Here is a 22,793-nt window from a genome sequence, read left to right on the forward strand (position 1 = left end):
CACAGAGCAGCTCAGTTGAATTAGATTAGAGCAAAACCTGTCGATAAACAAGAGGTGAGGACAGGAAAACTAGGAGAATTAACAAGAGGAAAAAAATATTCTTTAAAAAACCAAAAAGGTATGATATTGTGAGCAAAATGAAACAATAATCAAATCAATGCTTTTAGAAAAACTTCTGGTGCTTTTTTAGCTGTGCAGCACAAACCCTATATGAGAGCAGTACCTCTGGACCTACAACCTCTGCTATTATTTCTCATTAGTATCATTTTAGAGTCTTTACTTCTCCAGTAATATTATTAGAAATAACAATAAAAGCAATACCATGTATCCTCAGGGTTGGTGCAGGCTTCAGACTTTCAACAATATATTTTTTGGGAGCATTTTTAATTCCTATCTTAGTATTCACAATCCTTTTAGATAAGCATAACTATGAGAATATTGCCTTTTCTTTTCTAGCTATGGTTTGGTCACCTCCTGACAGATTCAGCATCTAGTAGACAATGTAAAGAAGTATTGATCTCTCCATCTCCTGCTCCATCACTCTGCCTCTCTGGGCTAAAACTCCAAGCACTACACGCATTATAAAAGAGATATTCCTCTGCTTACATGTTGCCTCCCTACTGCCTTTTTTTTTTTAACTTCCCACATTCCAAGATATCTGTTACAACTCCAATTTGTCAGTGCAAATGCATTCAGGAAGCTGCATCAATGTGGAGTCAGTAAGGTACTATAATTAAGGATATATCTAGGCAAATCCTATAGCAGGACTTTAATGCAGCAGCTTGAGATTTTGAATGTCCAAGACTCTGACTTAAAGAAAATAAAATAAAAGGGTTATCTATTGTTTCAGTATCTTGAATCTATGCAAGGCAGACCCCTACAGAGCTACTGGTGACTTGCTCTGGGTCAGCTCTCAGTTCCAGCCAAGCAATCTCCCAGAGATTGGTGCAGTCAGGACCATCAAAGCCAGGAAGTCAGAAGGAAACAGTTCAGACTATTGCATTTGTCCTTAACATTTTGTAACCGCATGCCTATGTTTTGTCACTACATTTTATTTTAGCATAAACATTTCCTTTGGGCACCTGGACTTCACAGCAATGGGATCTTTTCAAAGTACATGATCCAAAGATGTCATGCTTGCTTCAAACTGCTTGTAGATGAAACACCAGCTGGATGAGAAGTTTGATGAACAGGTAAACAGAGTAATGGGTGGATTATCTTTCATGTAGTAAGCAGCAGCCACAGCAAAGTGAGTGCTTTGTTAAAGGAAGGGTAGCAGTGCTTTACAACAAATGATTCTTTATTTTAAAAACTCCAGCCACTCCTCTGTGTTAACAAACCTTATTTCCCCATCTCAAGGTGCCCGTGGACAGGAGCTGGATGACATGTGAGCTAGAAGATACATGGAGTAAGCCATGGTTCTCTTTTTTTATCTTGATCTGACTTTGATTTTCACCAATTTCTTGCCTGGCTCAGTATATATCCTCAAATTTATTGTTGAACCTTGATGCTTTCTCTTCTGCAGTAAAGTGCAGTTTGACCTGTTAGCTTCTCCTTTTAATAGATGTTTATGTGAAAACCTCAAGACATCAGCTGCACAGCACTCTGAGATAAAATATTCCTTGATGAGAGAGACATGTAGTGATTATGCCTCATAAAGTATAATAAATTTCAATCCCTACAACATCAGCATGGGTACACATTCTATTCTCTATGAGGCCATCTCCTCATCTAGGTTTCATTATCTGCTTGCAGACTGATCTCATTTTGTTTTTAAAGTGTAAAGAAGGAAAAGGGAGTAAAGTAATTGTGACAGTGATAATTTGCAACCCATGCCAGAGAAGCCAGTCCTTTGGAGTTGTTGTTTTGTGGTGGGTGAGGGAGAAGGTTGTAGGTGATAAAGCAGGTTTTCTGCTCCTGTAGTTGTCTTGTTCATTTGGTGCCAGCTGAATGGTGGTCCCTTCATGCCATCAGTATCTCTACAGCCTGTCTGTCCCAGTGGGGAGCAGTGACAGTGCAAAAATCTGAGTTTATGTTTCTCTTTTTTGTAATTCATTAAAGGTGAGAAAAAGGCCTCTGTGCATTGAATTACTCTGATGCAGAATGCTTTCCAGCAGTTTAGAAACCTGTCCTTCAGGGTTTCAGTGATAGCCAAAAGAGAGCATGCATTTTTTTGAATCTTATTTTCTAGATTCACAGAAAAAAAAATACCACAACAAATATATTCTTTCTTTCTGCATCATGGTGTTGAGGTCCCTCCCCCCTGCCATGGAGCCCTGGGAGAGGGGCCCTGAGGGGAGGCACGGGGTTTCCCTGTCCCTGGTCACCTTTGTTTCCCATTGGTTGGTTTGTGGTCCCCAGGGTGGCCAAGGACCCTCGGGTCCCGTGACTGGGGGAGTTCCTGAGCTGAGCCCCGGCCATGCGGCTGGAGAAATAAACATCTCTGAAACATCTACCACGAATCTGGCCATATATACTTCGCTTTCTACGAGACTCCTGGTTTGAAATATGCTTGTTGCAGTAATCCCCGCTGCAACATCATGGCATTTCAAAAAATATCCATGTCATTTGTATCAATGTATAGAAAATCATGTGCTTGCCTGTTGAGGTGGGATGATATGTAGTAACAGCTCTTGTCTCCAGGCTGCTGAGTAATTTAAATAATCTTTCTTTATTGATGGATCATGTCAAGGCCTAAGAAAAATATCATTGTGCTGCACCTGAATTTTTTTATAAATAAATAACAGAAAGTGGGCTAATGATATTGTTTCTCACAGTAATTGCATCAATTAAAATAATGAAACACTGTGGGAACTTCATGTCTAAAGTTTTTGTTTAAAACCTGAAGAAATCCACTGTGAGCCTCGGGCTCTCTCCCAGGTGGTTTACATAAATTTGAAACATGGGAGTGTTTCAAAGCACTTATGCAACAGCAATTAGGTATTTAATTACTCCCTTCTATTAGATCCTGTTGTTAAATCCAGTTCATAACCCATGAACATTCTGGGCTACCAAGGCAGGAGCCTCAAACCAAGCTGGAACAAACAACGTGCTTGGGCAGAGGCCATTAACTGTAGTACTAACCCTTGTTTATATATGTAATATATAAACTATAGTAATGGTGTGCTGAGGAAAGATGGGCGTGTTGATTGCTCTGCAGCCCTAAGAGCGAGTCCAGCTCCACCAGGCACTTCATCTTATCAGTTCTTATGTGCACTGAGTTTTGAGTCCATGAGAGTCAGGCAAGTGGCACTACCAGGCTCACAAAAAGGGCTGCATAAATGGACTGTGCCACTTCTCATAAAAATAACCTCTGACTTTGAAGAGCCCACCCCAAACACATCGCCTTTCCTTCTACGAGATAAAATACTCTAAAATAGTTTTCCACCTGAGGCCACTAATAACATAGGGCTCAGAAGTTAATATATTGACCCATACTATAAACTAGATTTTTAACTGAGTATTAACTGGAACCTGGTAAGATCTCTGCAGTAAATGAGGTTTGTATTGAATAAAATGGCTGACATGGAAGTAGCATGAATTTCGTAGTGAGTTTGCTTTAAATGTGCCTTAGGAGCTCAGTAACATAAATCACAGAACTTCCATTATTTAATTTTTAATCACAGATTTTAATAGCTTCATAATTCACTGTTGTTTTTAATTACCATTCATATCTACAACAAAAAACAGGCTCAAAGAAAAAGAAATCAAACATCAGAACCTGGTTTTGATTTAGAAACATTCGTAGTATTAAAATAGAACAGTTGCTCCTAGCTAAACTGTTTGAATTATACATGAATTCATTTCCTCTGGTTTCCGTGGTGCTATTTTGGAATATTTTCTTCAACCATTGATTTACATTTTATGTTCAAGCTGAAATTCCACTTCAATATTCAAAGATATTAGGTCAGCTATACAATTTATTAATTCATGAAAGTAAATGCCATATTCTACCAGAAGTGTCTTGTGTTGGCTGCTCACTGACCAGGAAGTGCCACAGGGACAGTGAATCAGAACATTTCTGGGGTGTCTGCAGAAATCTAAGATTCAGAAAAGCAAATGTAAACCCCAGTGTGCTGTGGGTAACAGCCAGCCAGGAGGCATGTCAGAGTCCAAATGGCATCCTGAGGCAAACATGCATGCTGTTAACTATGCCACTTTGGTTCACGGGAAGAAGTAAACTCATAATAATAATAGTGCTTTGTCAGTCATTTGTTTTTTTCCAAATCTAAACTGCAGCTGATGTATCTTACAGTGCTATAGAAGCTAGAATGCATTGGAAAAATTTCCTGATCCACCTCAGTGTGAGTACAGCCAAGAAAAACTGTTCACTGCAAAGGAACAACTTGATTTAAATTTTGCATTTCCTTGAGTCCAGTAGTGCTACACCTGCTTTCAGCTCAAACTTTTATATTTCACAAGTATCAAGAGGCAAAGAGAAGCCTCCTTTTAATTTTGTGTCCCAGCCTGATTTCCCTTTAGCCTATCTCCCTGCTTTCCCACTCTGGAGCTGGGCAGAAACCAGCATGGAGAACGGTGAGGTCACCCTCTGCACCCACAGGAGTCCCCACAGCCAAAACAGTGGGGCACCATCTCCATTGGAGCACCCAGTCTGGATCATTCTCCTTTGCAACACTGACTGCAGCTGTCTTTGGATCTGACACTCAGCAGAGACTAAACACAACTGCTGCAACGTCAGAAGTCAATCATGATGGATTAATTAAATAGAAGTTAAACTGCTGTCATCCTTCTTCATTCCTTCTCATCAGGACATCTTCCTCCTTCATCTGCAGCAGAGTTCAGCTGAGGCAGAGCAGAATGCAGACATGTAGCTTGCACAGCTACAGTGGGAAGTAGATGTGGGTACATCTATGTATATACACAAAGACATATGTTTTAAATAGATGTATATACATAGATATATATACACACACACTGAATAGTTGTCACTATAAATAAATAATGTAAAGAAATGCCATATTTACAGATAAATCATAAGCTCTTGCTCTCCAGAATCTAAGCAGCTTTTCTGTATAATTCGGAGGCCGGGGGGGGGGGGGGGGGTGGGGGGTGGGGGGTGGGGAAGGAAAATACGGCTGTATCGCCACCTGGAGGATCCGTGTGTCCTTATCTGTGTGTCGTGACCGGCTACGCAGGACGGGATGTGTGTGGTGTCTCTGAGCACAAGGGTTTAATTGTAGAGGAATGAAGTTCCTCGCATTGAGGTTATCATTAGGGGTAAATTGAATCAGCTAATTGTTTAGTTACACCTTTTATCAGTCTTTGTACCAGAATAAATAGCTCCAAAGCCTAGACACTTTGTTTATTACTGTGCTCTACAGATGATGTGTCTGTGCCTTCAGAATAAATCCTGTGTGTCTCCTCTTGCTTGAAGGAAGAGGCAGGAGGGATGATGTTGGCAATGGAAGGGGTCAGAATTCAATGCTTTTTTTCAGCTTTTTTTTCCCTTTGACTTTGACTCGCAGTTTTAGGACCCTTCTAAATTTTAGTGTTAGGAAAATGGGAAGAAAGCTCTATTTCAAAACCAAAAATTAATTCTAAAATTGAACCTGTTTCATTCACCCTGAGGAGATCTAAAAGCCTGAAATAAAATCCAGCCAAAGCCATTAAGTATTCTCATGCAGACTCTTCCCCCTCCTCCCTGCTGCCAGGGAAGAAATGGTTCCTTTAGTAGAAATGATCCAAGAATGAGGCGTAATATCCCTTGGACTACAGAAAGCATGGGCTGCACAAAATGGACCCATCTTCCATTTATATATTTACAGGGACCTCAGCAGTGCTGTCCTGGTGCACTGAGGATTCTGCAGCCACAGTATTGCTGCAGAATGTCAGGAAGGGACACAGCCCTCATCAGACTGCCCTCCTCAACTGAATGAAACAGCTTTTTCATTTCTCTGACAGCTGATGAAGATCCGTCCTGAGGATGGTTTCACTGTGTACCAAGGATGAACAGTGGGGACCTGTGGATATCTTCTCCTTACCAGGTGTGAAATGGGTGTTCTGGGTCCAGGAGCCTGGTCAATAGAGAGAGGCAATACCCACAAAACTGGTAAATGCAGTACACGGAGCACCCTGAGCCTTTCCCAGGCAAGGAAAGAAACGACTGCCATTTCCCAGAGCAGGCACTGGGCTTTGCAGGCCTGCCAGAACTGTCGCAGAGTGGCACCAGCCCAGCAGGGAGCACCCCAGCAGAAGCATTCAGCCATGCCAGCCGGGCAGACGCGTCCGTGTGAGCTCCTGCCCTGCCGCGGGTCAGCACTCGGGATTCAGCAGCCGAGGGTCGATAACTCATACAGGAGCTGGAGCAGAGTGTGCCCCAAATAATGCTGCCTTTCCAGCTCTGTGCAGAGGGAGAGAAACAAAGAGAGGAAGGGCAGCGTTTTCCCCGCTGTGCTCCTGCCCAGGCGGGGACGCACGGGCGGTGCCCGCCGCAGCGAGCCCCGGCTCCATCGGGCGGCACCGCCGGCTGCTCCGGCATCAGCCCGAGCTTTGAGCTACGTGGGCATTCTTCTGTCAGGCTCCCACCCCGCGCACCTGAGCAGTTCCTGCCTCAGAATCACCACATTCTACAGATTCCTGGTCTCCTGTGCCACTGCATGGCCACACGCAGAAATGCAGGTCTGGGAAGGAGCTTTTGTGCTCTTTCCCTGCGATAACAACAAGGAGAAAAATAAATAAAATTAAGGAGGCTGTAACAGTGACAGCAAAATGATGAGCAGACACCACTTGGAATTATAAAAATTCCTAAACACACACATAGACACGTGCTCATGTGTAGGTTTTCCCATTATAATTTTTGTTGTATTATATGTTCTTGTTTGGGGAAAACCGCCTTTTAATAACCACTCTTTCACAAGAAGAAGTAACTTTAGTTCCTGATCATTAGTGAAACATTTATTTTCTTTATTGTTATGTCTGGACAGATGGCAGTCATTCCTAAATATGTCTTTATAGGACTAAAAATAATATTTTAAAAATAATGTTAGCTGAAAATAATGCTAGGTAAAGCAGTATCATGTACTGTTATATTCTAATTCCCCAGAAAACAGATGCCAGCAGCTGCAGCACAGTAGCTGAAGCGCAGCATTTCTCCTTGTGTTAACCTAGACATTGCAAGGGGGCAGCCATCCACAAAAGATGCTTCCCTCCAATTATTGTACTTATCTAGGAAATAATCTGAAAAGGGCCATCTGACAGGTAGGATGCCATCTTTCTATTGCTAAGCAACCCCTGATATCTCATTTCAGGTGGAGTGATCAGCTTCCTGAAGAGCAGACAGCTGAATTTAAAGAAGCCTTTTTTCTTCTATATTTCTTTTATTCTCTCTCTCTCTCGTTTTTCTTTTTCATTTTTTTTAACTACCCAAAACAACTACTGATGGTCCTATAATGACAAAAAATAGGACTGGGAAGAGCTTACTAGGCAAAAGACAAGCAAAATATGAGCTGCAGACTGCAGTCAATATGACAATGTTGATAATGATGGCACAAATGACCTCCCACTGTAGCTGACAGTGATGGTAAAGAAAATTAAATGCACCACTCTAAGCAGAAAATGTGGATTGGAGAGAAAAAGTGAGAGAAAAGTGGGAGGCAGACTATATCTTCTTTACATCATGCCTTTCTATTCCTTTTCTTACATTTGGTTTTACTTTCTCTCTTTCTTCTAGCCCTTATCTGGCAACAATTCAGCAGCATATGTGTTGTGATTCAACATGTACTTTACCTGCTTTTGTTGCTTGCTAAGATAAGGCCCTTAGTGCTACCTTCTTGCTGGTTCCTTGTTTTCCTTTCTCCTTGTCTCTGGGGTCACAGGTGCTCTTCCAACAGCTCTCGCTTAACTAAGCAGGTATATTTTAAATTGACAGTGTATCTCTAGTGGTGTCTTGAAACCAATTGTTTACACAGTGGTACTTTTCAGTATGACAAATGTACCTACAGCGCTCTGTCTCATGTTGGCTGTTTTCTCCTTGAACCTTTGTGTTACAGCATGCAGAAAGCAGTTTCTTGTGGATGCAGGGGTTGCCTTATTCTTTTTTTTCCTGACCAGAGAACTATGATGCCCACACTGATTTCCAGTCGATGCAGATCGCAAAGGACTCAGTCAAAATTTTCTCCAAACAGGTCCAGATCTTAGATCAAGTTCCCCCACCAGAGAATAGAGGGCATAGCACAAGATCTTCCTTTTCCTGCTTGCCCTCTGCCTTCTCTGTCTGGATACTACAAGGTCAATCCATAATCAAGAAGCTCAGTTTAACCTCTTGAACTCAGTGACCACTCAGCAGACATCATGCTATAAATAAGGATATTCTTTCCCACTTTCCCAGCCTCAAGCACATACTGAAGATACAACCTAATTCAAACATGCTAGTGCTTAATTTAATCCATTGTCTCACATTTATCAGTAGCAATACAGAAATTTTCAGATGCCCATACAGATGTTGAGCAGAAATGATTTTACTGAACAAAGTCAGAGCTGGAATGAAAAAATGCTCACACAGGATGTATTTGCAGTTATCTTTCCAGTTGCAATGAGTGTAGATGCTAAAAAAGCTAGCAGAGAAATTTTTCCAGTTTTTCCAGCCTCCTGCGAAAGTCTCCGTTCTCATGCAAACTAGCTGAGAAATGGTTTGCTATTTTGTAAACTATTTTGCAGGTACAGGTTGTTGTGGAATACTGTGGATATTGTTTTGGTTCATTAAGAATAGTATTTTGAGAATGGTAACTATTCCTTTCAGCCAGTCACTTTGATGGCTGGTTGACCGATGGGCCAATCATGTCATTTTTCTATTGCGAACCAAGTTATATAAATGAGTTTGTAATTAATTAAATAATCACATTTGATCCTGGACTTGAATTCTGTGTCGTTTTTCTCACCGCCCCTCTGGACAACAGTGACAAATGAGTACCTGGAGTGAGTATGGCTTGAGTTTTACTGCTCTTTCTCTTTTTTGTGAATGAAGGTAGCAAAAGCACCAGTCAGTATAAGGGTGAATACCAGCATGGTGGGTAAAGCAACTGCTGAAATTATGGTCAGTTTAAGGACAGTTTGAAAGTATATAAGTGAGGTCATTTAGGCAAAGAAATAATTAACACATCAGAGAATGGTGCAAGGGAAAATTCCTGGCAGGGAGGAATCTGTAAGAAACCAGAGGGTTTTGTGGTGCAGGGTTGTCCCCTGTAGTGAATTGCCTTTATGGAACCACAATTTTCTCAACAAGGATCTCCCACAGGGGAGAAAGAAATCTTCCTTTTTTAAAAGACCTCAAAATAATTCAAGCTGTCTGCCAGTAATTAAATCCATTACACTAGCAACAGGTGGTAAAGCTGTAATTTTTTCACATCTGTTATCATTTTCATGAGTCAGTATGTATTCATTGCAAGAGCTGTGTAAACCACAGAGCAGAGAGGGCTGGGTTGATGGCTGTCATCCAGGCAGACGCTGTGCTCAGTCCTATAGTTATCTGGAGAGCAGAGCTGAGGGGATGTGAGAGTATGCGGTAGGCAGGAAGGGATTTGGGCAGGATTCCAAAGGGTAGGAAGGCAGGGATTTAAAAGGGAGTGAAAAGATTTCATAGGTTCTTTCTAGAGAAGAGTAAGAAAGAAAAAGTGAGCCTTGGTTGTGTTTAGAGCATTAGCTTGATATACCTTCCCTAACACAGACTTTGTGTGTGGTCTGGAATATATTCCTTGGTTGTTCCAGCTTAGTAAATTTAAAAACTAAAATCACTGGGAAATTTCATAGTTGCTGAGGGCAACAGGCATAGGACAGCTCATATGTATGTAAGTGAATTTATCACAGTCTCCAAACCACAATGCATTTGTGCAAAGTGGTTGCTGGGAATAGTGTGCCATGGTGAAGAGGTCTGAGTATGTTGCAAGAAGAATTCTATTGAAGAGCTTACTACGACCGAGAACTGCATTTAATGCAAAGAACACATGGAATGGCCACAGCTCTGGGTTGCTCTGTAATGCAGCAGGTTGTACATATCACTAGGAAAGAATCCTGCTACTGGAATGTGCAGTGTCCTCACTGCTCTGGAGAGCAGCTGCAGCTTTTTGCTGTACTTCAGGATACTTGACTTCCCAAGAATATTTTCCACGCCTTTTCCACCTTCCTCCAAACACCACTCCTTTAACTCAGAGGGCAAAGGCTCTGTAATTTCAGCTGTCTTTTCCTTTTCTGAATACTGGGAATAAGAGGCGAGAGAAGTTCACAATCATTTATGTCTAAAAGTAGTGACACAAGGTTTCAGGTTTTGTTTCAGACATGCTGCCTTTATACCTCTCCACAAAGACTGGTTTCTTCTCTAGTAGTTCCTTTCATGGCATAGGATACAAAAGGATACTTTTTATTGCATTGAGCTACAGTTTTGTAGTGAGTAAATTATTGTTCACTTAAAGAATCTTTAAAAAGCCAGCTTAGAACAAAAATATATGTAATTGAGTTACTGCTGGAGGAATTTCTTTAATTATATCTGGTTTCATGGCAATTAATAGATTACTGCAATTCTTTTAAAAGAATCATCATTTAACTCTACTGGAATTTGAACTAACAAAATTTTGCAGGTCGTTTAATGTTAATGACTGTCATTAAGCTGAGGCTACTTGGCTGAGATCCACAGTAAGGGGCAGGGCTTATCCAGCAGATCTTGTCTTTTCTGGAAGCTCACCCATGGGCAGAACCACAGATCACTCAACTCCTAACTACATCCTCATGGAATTGTGTCACTGTAAACTTCCATGTGGCCAAAAGACCGACAGGGACCACATCTTTTCTTAATTAATAAAATTAAACAGACATGGGAAAGTAATAACCCTTAAACTGTCCAAACCTCAAAACAATTATTGTGGAATTCTGGACAGAGATAGAAATGGGTGCAGACCAAGTCAGCCCAGGCATCCTTCCCACCCTTTTCTTGCTCCCTTTCATATCCTTGACTTTGGAACTGGCTGCCGTCAGTGTAGGCAGCCCCCCCAACTCAGGCATTCTTGTCCAAAGGCATCCCAAAAGTGTCCAAAGTCCCCAGATACAAGAGGATGACCCCAGATCCTGGTGTGAATGCCCTTTCCAGCTGTGGATCACTCAGACCCCTCTGCCAGGGCAGCAGCAGGGCATCCAAGCAGCCTCATCTCATTATTCCAAGGAGAAAACAAGCAGGGGAAAGGAGGGACTCTCTGATATCCAGTTCCCTCATTCTCAAAAACTGGATAACCAGCCCTTATTTCGTGGAAGAGTGTTTGCCCACAGAAGGCCAAAGTCATGATTGAAGTGTGAAATAATTAACTTTGGAGTCTCATGTGATTGAGACTGCGATTGATTGATACAGGGATCTCCAGGTTTGTAAAGGAATGAACCAAAGCAGACCTAATGGGTTTTGGGGAAGGGTAATTTATTTGTGAGGTTTAGCATTTTTATTTGATTATTTGTCTAAAAGGTTCATATGATGGAGTTAGTCTTCCTGAGAAAACATTGAATGTTGCTCAGTGATTCACTGACTGCTGGCCACAGCACTCTTTGTAACTGATTTATCTGAATCCTTTTCAAATACTTCCCTTTATTAACATTTCAGCAGTTCCTTTCCTATGTGAATTCGTGGTAGTTATGTGTTACTCAGGAAGATTGTAGGAAAATGGGTTCAAACACGATGATTACATATTGAGCAGATGAGCTGTCTCGGGTTTATGTCACAGCCCATCTGCCTGTTTGAAACCGGCTTCCTGCACTGTGCCATTTCCTCTCCATCGGGCAGGCTGGGAAGAAGACTGCTCATGCTGCATCTTCATTCTGTTTGAACTTTCTAGAGTGTTATTTCACATGCACACTTTAAAGTTTGTATTTCCTTCTCCAAATGTAATTGTAATCTCATTCTCTTTTGGCAGCAGGTACTGTTGCAATAAAAGCTGTTCATTCTTTATCCCACTATCTTCAGTGTAGAAGCTGAAGTACAATATGTCAGCTGGAGAAGGGCAGTCTGAGGTAAGCTCAGGGTACACACTTCAAGGCTGGATCCCACAGAGATCTGATTTGTAGTGAAAATGGTAAATGTGTAGGTCTTGGTCCTGTGTTCAGCACTGAAGAACTTATATACTTGAATTTGGGCTGGGATCAGACTGAGATTTAAAGTGGAGCTTGATCAACTCCCTTCATCAGGCTCCCATTAACTGTGAGTATTTAAAATGAAAATATTTTCCCCACAGGTTTTACATTTTACTCACTCTTATTTCCACTTAGATCCACAGAGATCTGATTTGTAGTGAAAATGGTAAATGTGTAGGTCTTGGTCCTGTGTTCAGCACTGAAGAACTTATATACTTGAATTTGGGCTGGGATCAGACTGAGATTTAAAGTGGAGCTTGATCAACTCCCTTCATCAGGCTCCCATTAACTGTGAGTATTTAAAATGAAAATATTTTCCCCACAGGTTTTACATTTTACTCACTCTTATTTCCACTAGTCTGGGTGACTACTTTGCATCATGAGGAACCAGCCACAAGGTGTCAATATAGTGCAGCAGATTCTCAGTAAGGGTTTGTTACTACAGCATGCTTTGACTTTCAGTGTAATTAAAATCTGCCTTCTGATAGGATATTTGTATGACTAATTGCAAAAATTCAGGTCAGATCACATTTTCTGTACCTGATTCATTTAATTAGTGAAGTCTTTTCATGCTATGATTGCAGGGGTATGAGGAGAAAAATCAGTATAAATGACTGAAGTAAATAATGTGACAAGCCACAACTGCTGTAGCACTGTGTTTTAGAAGGAAAGGCTGACAAACTGGCATGTAGACTGGTGGAGATGAACTTATTCTTGTCAAAATATAAGAAGCAACCATAAGCAAAAACCCACAATATTTGAATTCACTTTTCACAGTAAGGAGTCAAAATATGTGGATGAAGTGGTGCGTGTTTATAAAGCCCTGGTTACACCCATTTGTAAGAGGTATAATGACAGATGAGACAAGATAAAGATGCAAAAGAAATATTGCAGAATTCCATTTTGTGTCTTCTAGACACAAATCATTGTATGTCATTAAATATAAAAACAAATGCCTCAAAAGAACCACAGCTGAGGTCTGAATTCCAAGGGACATGGAAGCAATTTGGTTTTGTACATCTACAGGGGGCTTGGATCTAGGGAGGAAGGGCCTGTCAGAAATGAGAATAAAAGGCTGTTAGGAAAATTACTCCTGGAATTGTGAATATTATCTCTTTGAAGTATGCTTTAATGGATTTGGGCTAAGAATTTTCAAAGAGGTGAAGGACTTAGCTCCCACTGAATGTCAGTGGCTTTTGGACCCTTCACTGCCATAGTCTGTTTTGAAAATCCCATCTTAGATTATTAATTTTAATGTACCCTTTTCACTGCAGTAGGAGGGAGCAGATCCATGACAGAGAAAAGAACAGAGAAACTACAAAAGAAAATAAGTGTCTTTGTATGAAATTCATCTTTTATAAATTATTATACTTTACCTAATCTACTCAGTCAAGTACAAAAGTACATAAAATAGGTGGCAGAGCAGAGGATATTACTTTATGTGACGTCCTTCACTTGTGTTAACGACCCTCCGTATTGTGCTTTGCACAAAGAGGAGGGCCCTGGTTAGCAGATAATACCACAAAAAGATATCCTTGGGTACATTGCTTAAAAGGACAAAGGGAAGATGGAGTCTGTTTATGCAAAGAGCTGGTTTTCTCAGGTTCTAAACCAGCTGTGACACCATGCCGTCATTTGAGAGATATTTTATTGGGCAACAGATCAGTGTTGGAGGTCAAAAGAGCAACAGCAATAGATGCATCATATTCCCTAGAGCTCCCCGGGGGCAGGTTGGGACAATAGTTAGAAAAACTGCAAAGTCTGTGGGAATAGAACTCTTGCTGTTCTTTTGCTTTTCTCTTTTGCATTTTGTTTTCATATCATATATCTTAATGAGAGGAAAGACCCACACACAATACTGGTGTGATGGTAAATAAAATGCTACAGGAAAGCTTTAAGCTCTTCAGAATGAAAGTATGTTGAAAAGATGGGTTTGCATTGCAATGGTGGCAACTAAACATGATGGAAAAGCCAGCAGAGAAATCATTGCTAGTCCCATGTCAGACTTTACTGTCAGAGAGTCGATCTTCAAGTGGAGATGAGAGAATATCCTGGCTCCCCTTTTTAATACTCTTTTTACTTTATCTCTCCTGAAAGGAAAACAAATCTGAGCAATCTTTTTTCTTGAAATAAACTGGGCAAAAACTAGAACAAATTGCCCATGATACATGTGTATTAGGTTCATAATACAGTATTTGGGTGTTGGGGTTTTTTAATTGCTTTTATGCTGAAGAAAAGCATTAGTTTAGACACATGCTGTTGGAAGAGTATAAGCAATAAAGTGAGGTTGACTGGCAGCTCATTTTAGGAATGGGAGAATGAATTGGAAAGAAAAAACATGTGCCAGAGTTGGGATGTAAGAGAATCCCAGTGAATATATGATTTCCAACAAAAGCTTGTTACTTCCAGATTTTCACTATTTACTACTGGTGTAAATAGTAGAAGGGTTTCTTTTAATAAAAAAATCTCAGGCCCACAATAACCATAGTAATTGGTTACTATGATTGAAGTGCTTGTTCCTAAGCAAGAGCACAAACTGAAGGTTTAGACTTGTGTAAATGCAAAATGATTGTCTGCACAAAACCGACAAATTCCTCTCCAGATAAATGCACAGGTTTCAAAGTGTGTATCTGAGTCAAGCTGTCACCAAGCCCATCTGTTCTATCTGCTTCTGAAAAATGAACACTGCTTCACAGCAGAAAAGCACTGAACATGTGGCACCTCTTGTTTTTGACTCGTTTAATCCAGTCTGGACAAAGTAAACCATTTTTTTAGATGATGATGCTAAAAGTCTTTCTTTCACCATAAGACTGTAACATGCCCAAGACACAGAAACTAAATATTACCTGAGCATCAGTAAAGGGATTGCAATATAGCAGAAAGAAATGTGCGAACAATTCCTGATATAAAAACTAAGTAATGCATCTTAATTACCTGTTGTATCCAACCTGGTCTCCCTCCTGCCAGCTTGAGGCATAGATGAAATTTGCTCATGTTTGTCTACAAAAAAAAGATTTCTTCTTCAGGATGTTGATCAGCCTCTTCCCAGTCTTTCACAGCAGCTCAGGGTGTTCTTAATGTTGCTATATGAGCACTGGTAGTTCTGTTATTACTATGCTTAAGAGCCATTTCCTGAGCAATGATTTTAGGTTTTGGCTGTGAACAGAAATTGAGAGTTCCTGCTATGTTGCATTTACAATCACAGAGATAACACATGGGTTCATGAAGCTGGAGGATCACATGGAAACCATGAGCCAATATTTGATCAGCGTGGATAGCAACAGCCCTCATGCATTGGGAAATTAACTGCCACCAAGGAAGGCAGAGCTTTAGTGAAGGAGTGAAAGGAAGATGTCATTGTGGTTTTGTGGCTTCATCGAGCCTCACTGGCCATTTGTAAAGAAAGCACAAGAATACTTGTGAGAAAACCTGGTAGCTGAAAGAATCAGAAAGCACACTAGATCTACCATCCATGAGGGGTGTTTGTGCTTTTCTGGCTCAGGACCCAGGTCTGAGTAACTTGAAAGAACAGACTTTCTATTGAAATGACATGAGGTGGAGAATTTCCCAACTTGCATGTCCTCTGCTACTGCACACACTAGCTTTGTGCCCTTTAGTATTTAACAGGAGTCAGCAATGATGAAATTATTTAACTTCCACCATAACTAGCCACTCCATACTTCAACTCCTAGGCTTCCCCCAGCTTGGAATGGTCAGCCTAAGAACTGCTCTCTCAAAGCAGGACACCCACTTTAAATTCAGTAGGATGCTTCCTTCAAAGATTTTAATGTTTTGGCAGCTCAGCCAAACACAGATCGGATGTGGGTGGCATTGAATCATGGAAGGAGATCTAGAAGCACATTGTCGTCTGCTGAGTTATGTTAACCAAACTGTGACCTTAAGATCTCAGAGACCTTCTTGAAGCAAAGCCATTTGAATGACTTTGTGTCTGTCAGCATCTGTAGACAAAGTTCACAAGAAAGGGGCTCTTTATGATTTCTTTCTGTTCCTATTCTTTCACAGACATTTTCTACAATATCTGACTTACAGCATTTTTTATAGTTTTAATGTGGAGTAGTCCTTAGAGAGACCAGGGAATCATTCCTGTGGTTATGTTGTAAAGATAACTAAATATGCAACGAGAACTAGGAAATGAGTATTTGCTGTTGGTTGGATCTCAGCACAGCCTTTGATACCACTGGGTATAGCATAATTCCTCTCAAATTGGCAAAAGGACTGTGAAAGTAACTTGACGATTTCTTTAATTTGGCTATATTATGAAGTTAGTTCACTTTCTTCCTCTTAGCCTGAGTTTCCTCCAAGGTGTATTCTGAGGATCAGAATCACTTGCAGCTGATTATTCCTCAATCTCCTTGCTTAAAAATGCCATTTTTCTTGATTATCATTTCTTCTTCCTATTAGAAAAATCTGCTTCAAGAAGCTTGGACCCCTAGTGCCTCCTGCTAGTGCAGTCATTGCTAGCTGTGCAACACACATTGCATTTGCATTGCATTGTCATTTGGCCTGTCTTGCACTTCCTGCCAGTCACACAAACCTGGAGCATGTAGGGATATAGGTCAGCCTAGCAAGGAAGGGTACCTATACCAAGATGCTTGTGCAAAGACTAGGGGAGTCTAAGTGTTGCCTCTCTGCTGATATACCCTGAGAAGTAGAGGAGACAGAGATAAAAAGTATTTCTACTGTTATCTGCAACAATATATACACAGTACAGCACATGTGCTGTATTTTGAGGGCACCTCATTTTGAAATTCTTGCTATAGTGTGGAACTGCTAGTGAAAGTTAGGGGTAACAGCTCTTCACAAGCGCTTTTGAAACAGCCCTTCCTTGGCAACACCCTGGTTGTGCTGCAATAACACAGTGCTGTGACCCCAGTGCACACCACCTTCACCTCCTGACCACAAGAAAAATGATCAAAAATTGTTGTTCCTGAAGGCATCATTCAGAACCCTCCCAGACTTTGTCTCATTAACCATGAGTCACAAATCTGATAACGCAATTTAAGATATTGAATCATATCCTCAACTTGTGATTCATTATGGGATTTAAATGCCAGAAGTGGCGTCTTGGACCGTATTCCAATATATATGAGTTCAGATACCCTTCCAAAATAAGCAAGTGACTATGAACCATAAATTCATTTCACCTCAACCACTAATAGTGCCCAGAAAGATTATCCTGTAGCTTTTCTGGCAAGGACAAGGTAATAAACATTCTCCATCCTCTCCCCCTGCCCTCCCCCCCCACCTCCCTTGCCCCATTTCAGTCCCTATTTCACTTCAAGGATGCCAAAATCAAATTTTCAGCATCTCCAGGAGTATTATTTCTTCTTCAGACAAAGAGAGGTAAAGTGGCCTTACAGCTTTCATTACCCACTGTTATAAGACCCCATCTCTTGAGGCACAACCTGTGGGAAATAATGGCAAAGCACACGGGAGAATGGAAGTGATCTGCCCCTCATCTGCTCTGAAGGGAACATGAGCACCTGAAGAAAGGACTTCTGCAGAGCAGATGTGACAGAGCACGGTGTATGTACATGGTCAAAGTACTTCCCTCATCTCTTAGGGGTAAAATACTATTTGCTGGAAAGCAACCATTGCCCACTGGACGCAATATCTCCTTCAGAGCAATACTCCTGAGTTTTCTTTATTGGCGTACACCAACACACTCTTGTCTGCCAGCAGGAAAAGTCATCCATCTTTTGGAGCTGGTAGAACTGTTGTTTTGAAAGTGTGGTCTCTTACTACAGCTTACTACAGCAGCTTTTGGGCCTGTGTTCAACAACAGATAAACTAAAAATCACGCTCCTTGTGCCTGCCACTGCCACTTTTCACCTGCTAGATAACCTGTATTTGTATCTGCTCTGTGCAGTTCCTGTGAGTTGTATTGTTTTTATTTAAACTTTTTGTATTTTTGATAGGCACTCAGAGTACTGTGTGCCCTCAGAGCATAGATTCCCACATCACTGTTTCCTCTTTCAGCAGCTCCAGTAATGACCCCCAAGTACTCAATCTTGTATGCAGACACAGAGTACAGGAGTTCCACTAATTTCACCAAGTCATGTTGACAGAGACCCATTTATCAAACAGCAAACAAGCAGAAAGTCCAAATGCTAAAGGTGGGCAGTCACATCAGAAATTAGGTCATCTGTACATACCCTAAGTCAGAAAGAACATTCATAAGCTGTGGAGATGCTACTTGAGATCAGAAACTCACACTTCCTAACACGCAATACTCCAAATATGATCGTTGTAGAGTTTTTTAAAGCACCCTCAGTAACTGTTGCTCTACAGAAATGTGGGTGGGTTTAGAATTATAAATTGATCTTGAACATATTCTAATACTGACATACAAATACAGACTTTTGTTAGCAGAAATCTGAGCAAAATCGTGTGGGAGCTTAATTGTGAAGAAGATAAATATTCTTGCTAAAAGAAGATTTATTTGTTTATTCTCTGATTACTATTTTTAATCTGTTAGGGGCATCTACTTACATCATTGAGTCATATTAACTGGTTATTATTACCCGTTAAAGAAATATAGGAGTTGATATAAAGAGCCAAATCCACTGGATGCCAATGTGATTAAAGACTCAACCTTGAAGCTGCAGTTACTCTTTCTCTTACAACTCAATCTAAGTATAATCCCATTGGCTTTACAACAGTTACTCTGAGTTTACACATGTGGATGTGAATGGACAGTCAAGCAGAGCAAGTGTTAAGCACAACTTAAACAAATAAAACTAAATAAACCTAATAGACCTTTCCAAAACATCCTATGACAATTAACAGGGACAACTGCTTGAATCAATTTCATTTCTGCCCAACTGGCACATTTCATGTTATCAAATTGCAAACAGCTTCTGATCATTATAAAACAAGAAGTAAAGGTAAAATGAGAGTTTATAGGATGTATTAACAAGGAGAAAACAAATTCATAGGTGTCAGCATCAAAGCACCTTAAAAAGACAAATTTGAATACCTTTGCTTTTGCACTACTTTTGACAGAAAAGTCTGACAGTCCCTGACTGAAATGTCCTGGTTTGGTGTTCACCAGTGCAGCTGGTGTTGGGCTCAGATCCAATATGGTATTTTGTGAAACACTGCAGAGGGAATGGAATTGCCAGAAGATCTGTGTAACAAGAGGTTTCAGCACAAAGGGGGAGGATTAATTGCCCTGTCATATGAAGGACCTAGATGGAAGGATCATAGTTCGCTCTCAAGAAGTTAGCATCAGTAACAAGGGGAATTTGGGGAATAGAGAAGGTATTGCTAATGAGCTCACATTAACTGACCTCAGCTGCAGAAAGCACACCAATGTCACATAAAAACACTGTTCAGGGATCAGTCTGACTGGTATAAAATAGGTGAGCCTGTGTGAGGTATCAACGCTCATAGGAAAACTCAAAAAGAAGGGAGATTAAGGCACTTCTATTTCTTAATAAAGTTTTGAAAACACAAAGGAGGATAGTAATATCAGCCCCAATTTAATTAGAGATGGAGACATTCACCAAGATTTCTGACAGAGCTGCCCTTCCCCCAAGCCAAATGCAGCACTGCTGGTTCAAAATGTCCAAGAGTAGCACATTAATGAGAAATGGTAAGTCACATAATCATTTCTCCTCCCAGCATGAGCAGTAACTGTTTAGTTACCTTTCCAGGGGTCCTGCCTGCAATTAGCTCACCCAAATGTTGACCTATAAATAATTGCCAGAAGCAGCTTTTGACAAAGGATCTCAAAGCACTGGACAGCCAGTGAGTGAAGCCTGGTTTAGACTGTCCTTAGGCACTGCTGACAGGTGACATACTGCAGAAGGAAAAAGATTATTCACTGAGATATGGAGGCTCCTCAGGGCTTGAGCTAGAGTTACACCCATTAATCAGGTCAGTTATACAATGTAATCAGCTCTTAAAATACAGAGCTCCGACTCAAGATAAAACCAGTAAAATTAAACAAGTGAGTGACCTGGAAGTGCAGTGGCTTGTGACTTGTTTCCCACTGCTCTCCCCTTCTTCCATGAAGTACATGGTCCAGGTGTAATGCTATGCTGCTTATTGCTTTCCACTAATGGCAGCTGGCACCCAGTAATGCCCTGCACACTCTAGGGTTCCTTTTCCATTCTTCTTAATTAATTTCCTTTTCTACCTAGTTAACTTATATATATATATATATGAAAGTCTAGGGAAAATACCTTGTTCTAAATTTTCTTAGAATATTTTCTTAGATTTCAGTGTCTATCAGCATACCATGGGTAGTTCTTTTTCCTTGCGGCTCTCAGTGAAAATTCCCTGTTTTCAGTGAGTGCAACAGGATTTCAGTCTGTTTGCATTCAATCTAGACATTTTTCCATGCTTTCCCAAAGTATTAGGAATAGAGCAGAAACCCCCAAATCACTATTTTCAATATTTACAAGGTGTTCTGGTGTGAAGAATTTATGTGAAACCCCACTAAGGTTTGCCCTCTGGTATATGCCCAGTTTTAAGCAGAGAATTCAGCTCAGGCTGTCAAGATGGAGTCAAGCAGATGCCAACCTTTGGCTCACCTGGATTGGAGCAATACCAGTGGGCAAAAGTGAAAAGTGAACTGCAGAATTCTATGCACAAGTCTGAGCCACACACAAGTCATGGCTTTTGAAGTTAGGAGCTAGGCAGGATATCACTTGTCTCTTGTACTTTTAAACATTTCACTTTGCTTACCTTTAGATCAACTATTTCATTTTCAAAGGATACATGGATTCAATTACAAATTAACTTTTCCTGCACCTCTAACTTGACAGAGAAATTCTTAGTTTCAGCATTGACAGGTTTTTCTGCCTAACAAATTAATTCATTGCAAATGATTTAATATGACCTGAGGAGAGTTGTAAGACAGTAAAAATACTGCCTTAAAAAATACAGCGTAGCATTCTCTCTCCCAAAAGATTACAACAGGATGTGTTTGAAAGCCTTGGTTTATAAAATCATTCTGGTAACACTTATATGTACAAGAATTGTCAAACTTGGTGTTACTAAAGGTCAATTGTCAGTTCTCACTTAATACAAGTGTAAGATAGAAGTGACAAATTTCATTGTAGCCTGACAGTTTTAGATGTGCAGTAGATATAATATCAAAAGTATGTCTTACATCAGAACTGGCATTCTTAACATTTCTCAACTGAATACATATCCTTCCCAATGTTTTGATCTTCTTGTAGCAGGACATGAAAAATGCACAGGAGAAAGCTGCCTCCTGCTCTAGCAAGCTATTTCCTATGAGCCAAATATTTTAAGTGCTGCATTCTTTGTTATTTTCGATCAGTGCAGTGATAGGAACAAGCCTCAAGAGAGTTCTGGCAGATTCTAGGACAAAGAAATTTTCAAGAAACTATCGAAATACATGGTTTTCTAGGTTAGTATCACTCTCTATTTTTTCTTTCTATTTTTTCCCTCTTGCATTATGCTGTACCCTATTAAATGGTCACATGGTTCAAATTTCTTATTCTCATCCTAGCAGCTGGCAAGGATGAGCTCAACTCTACCTGTATTGATTTTTACAATGATGCTCTAGTTACCTAAAGAATCATGAAATCCACTAAATTCTCAGACAGGAGTGATCTGAATAGTTGGCGAAGTGGAGTCCTTGAATGCCATATCTGCATAAGCTCCCCAAAACTGTGAAAATACCAATGATAAATAGATATTTTGCCTTTGCAGCTTTTTCAAGGCAACACCATTCTTTGAGTCTAAGGGAAACTGCAGAGCTGGTAGCAGTGACTTACAGACAAGATTCAGTAACTTAATCTCTACTATATATTAGATAAGATGCACGTGTGTGTGTGTGTATATGTGTGTATATATATATATATATACACATTAAAGATTCCAGAATTATTGACACAATGAATTGCTTGCCATATTCAGAGTGATTATGACTTGGACAATAATATCGTTTCTCAGAAACTTAATATAGGAGTGAACAATATATTTCCAGGAATAGTTAAAGAAAAAGGTTTGATATTTCACCTCACAGATAGATGGAAATCATGCTGGTGCCCAAATCCTAAAATCTTTTAAAAGGACAAAAATGTAAAATCAGTCGTACAGCAGCATCTGTTTTATCTCACATATTATATTATTACCAGCAAACTGTGAAGAATCTTTTTTGGGGTTTTTGGGGGTGTTTTTTTGGTTTGGGGGAGTTTTGTGGTGATTTTGCACATATTCCAAAAATATAGGGGAAAGTTTTGATTCTAACAAAATAAAATTAAATACCTGATATTTTACTGAGGGGAAATTACATCATAAGATGTTGCAGTTGGACCAGATGATCATTGTAAGTCCTTCCCAACTGAAATCACTTATCCTAACAAATTATTTTATTGGCTAGTCAGTAAAACCCTTAGAGTCCATAAACATTTGTGATGGCTCTTGGCAAACCTGAGAAAGGAGATCTCTTTGTATTAGGGAGGCTGAAGACAGCCTCAGCAGGACATTGTCCTGCCTGTGTGGATATAGCACTCAGGTCAATTAAAATTCAGTTGCTTTGGAGACAGAGAACTGAAATATTTTCTGCACAGGGACACAGAAAGGCCCAAGGAGCTGTACTTCACGTGCCCTGGACAGTCAAAGCCACTCCATATCTGGCTAAGGCAGATTAGCCAGATAGGAAAGGACAA

General features: G+C 40.4%; 1 protein-coding gene across 5 annotated transcripts in view; it reads left to right on the forward strand.

Annotated features, from left to right (window-relative positions):
- Positions 1-8,877, forward strand: part of DAW1 (dynein assembly factor with WD repeats 1) — a 249,458-nt gene extending 240,581 nt beyond the window's left edge. For 3 of the 5 annotated variants that reach the window (XM_048314894.1, XM_048314895.1, XM_048314892.1), the window contains 3 exons: positions 1,061-1,193; positions 1,360-1,408; positions 5,923-8,877. The gene's annotated coding sequence lies outside the window, so the exon portion shown is untranslated. Of the gene's footprint in view, positions 1-1,060; positions 1,194-1,359; positions 1,409-5,786 lie in introns of all 5 variants that reach the window. The other 2 variants (XM_048314896.1, XM_048314893.1) reach the window with 2 other exon arrangements.
- The last annotated feature ends 13,916 nt before the right edge of the window (positions 8,878-22,793 follow it).

This window comes from Corvus hawaiiensis, chromosome 10 (genome assembly GCF_020740725.1).
Source record: "Corvus hawaiiensis isolate bCorHaw1 chromosome 10, bCorHaw1.pri.cur, whole genome shotgun sequence".
Classification (NCBI taxonomy): domain Eukaryota; kingdom Metazoa; phylum Chordata; class Aves; order Passeriformes; family Corvidae; genus Corvus; species Corvus hawaiiensis.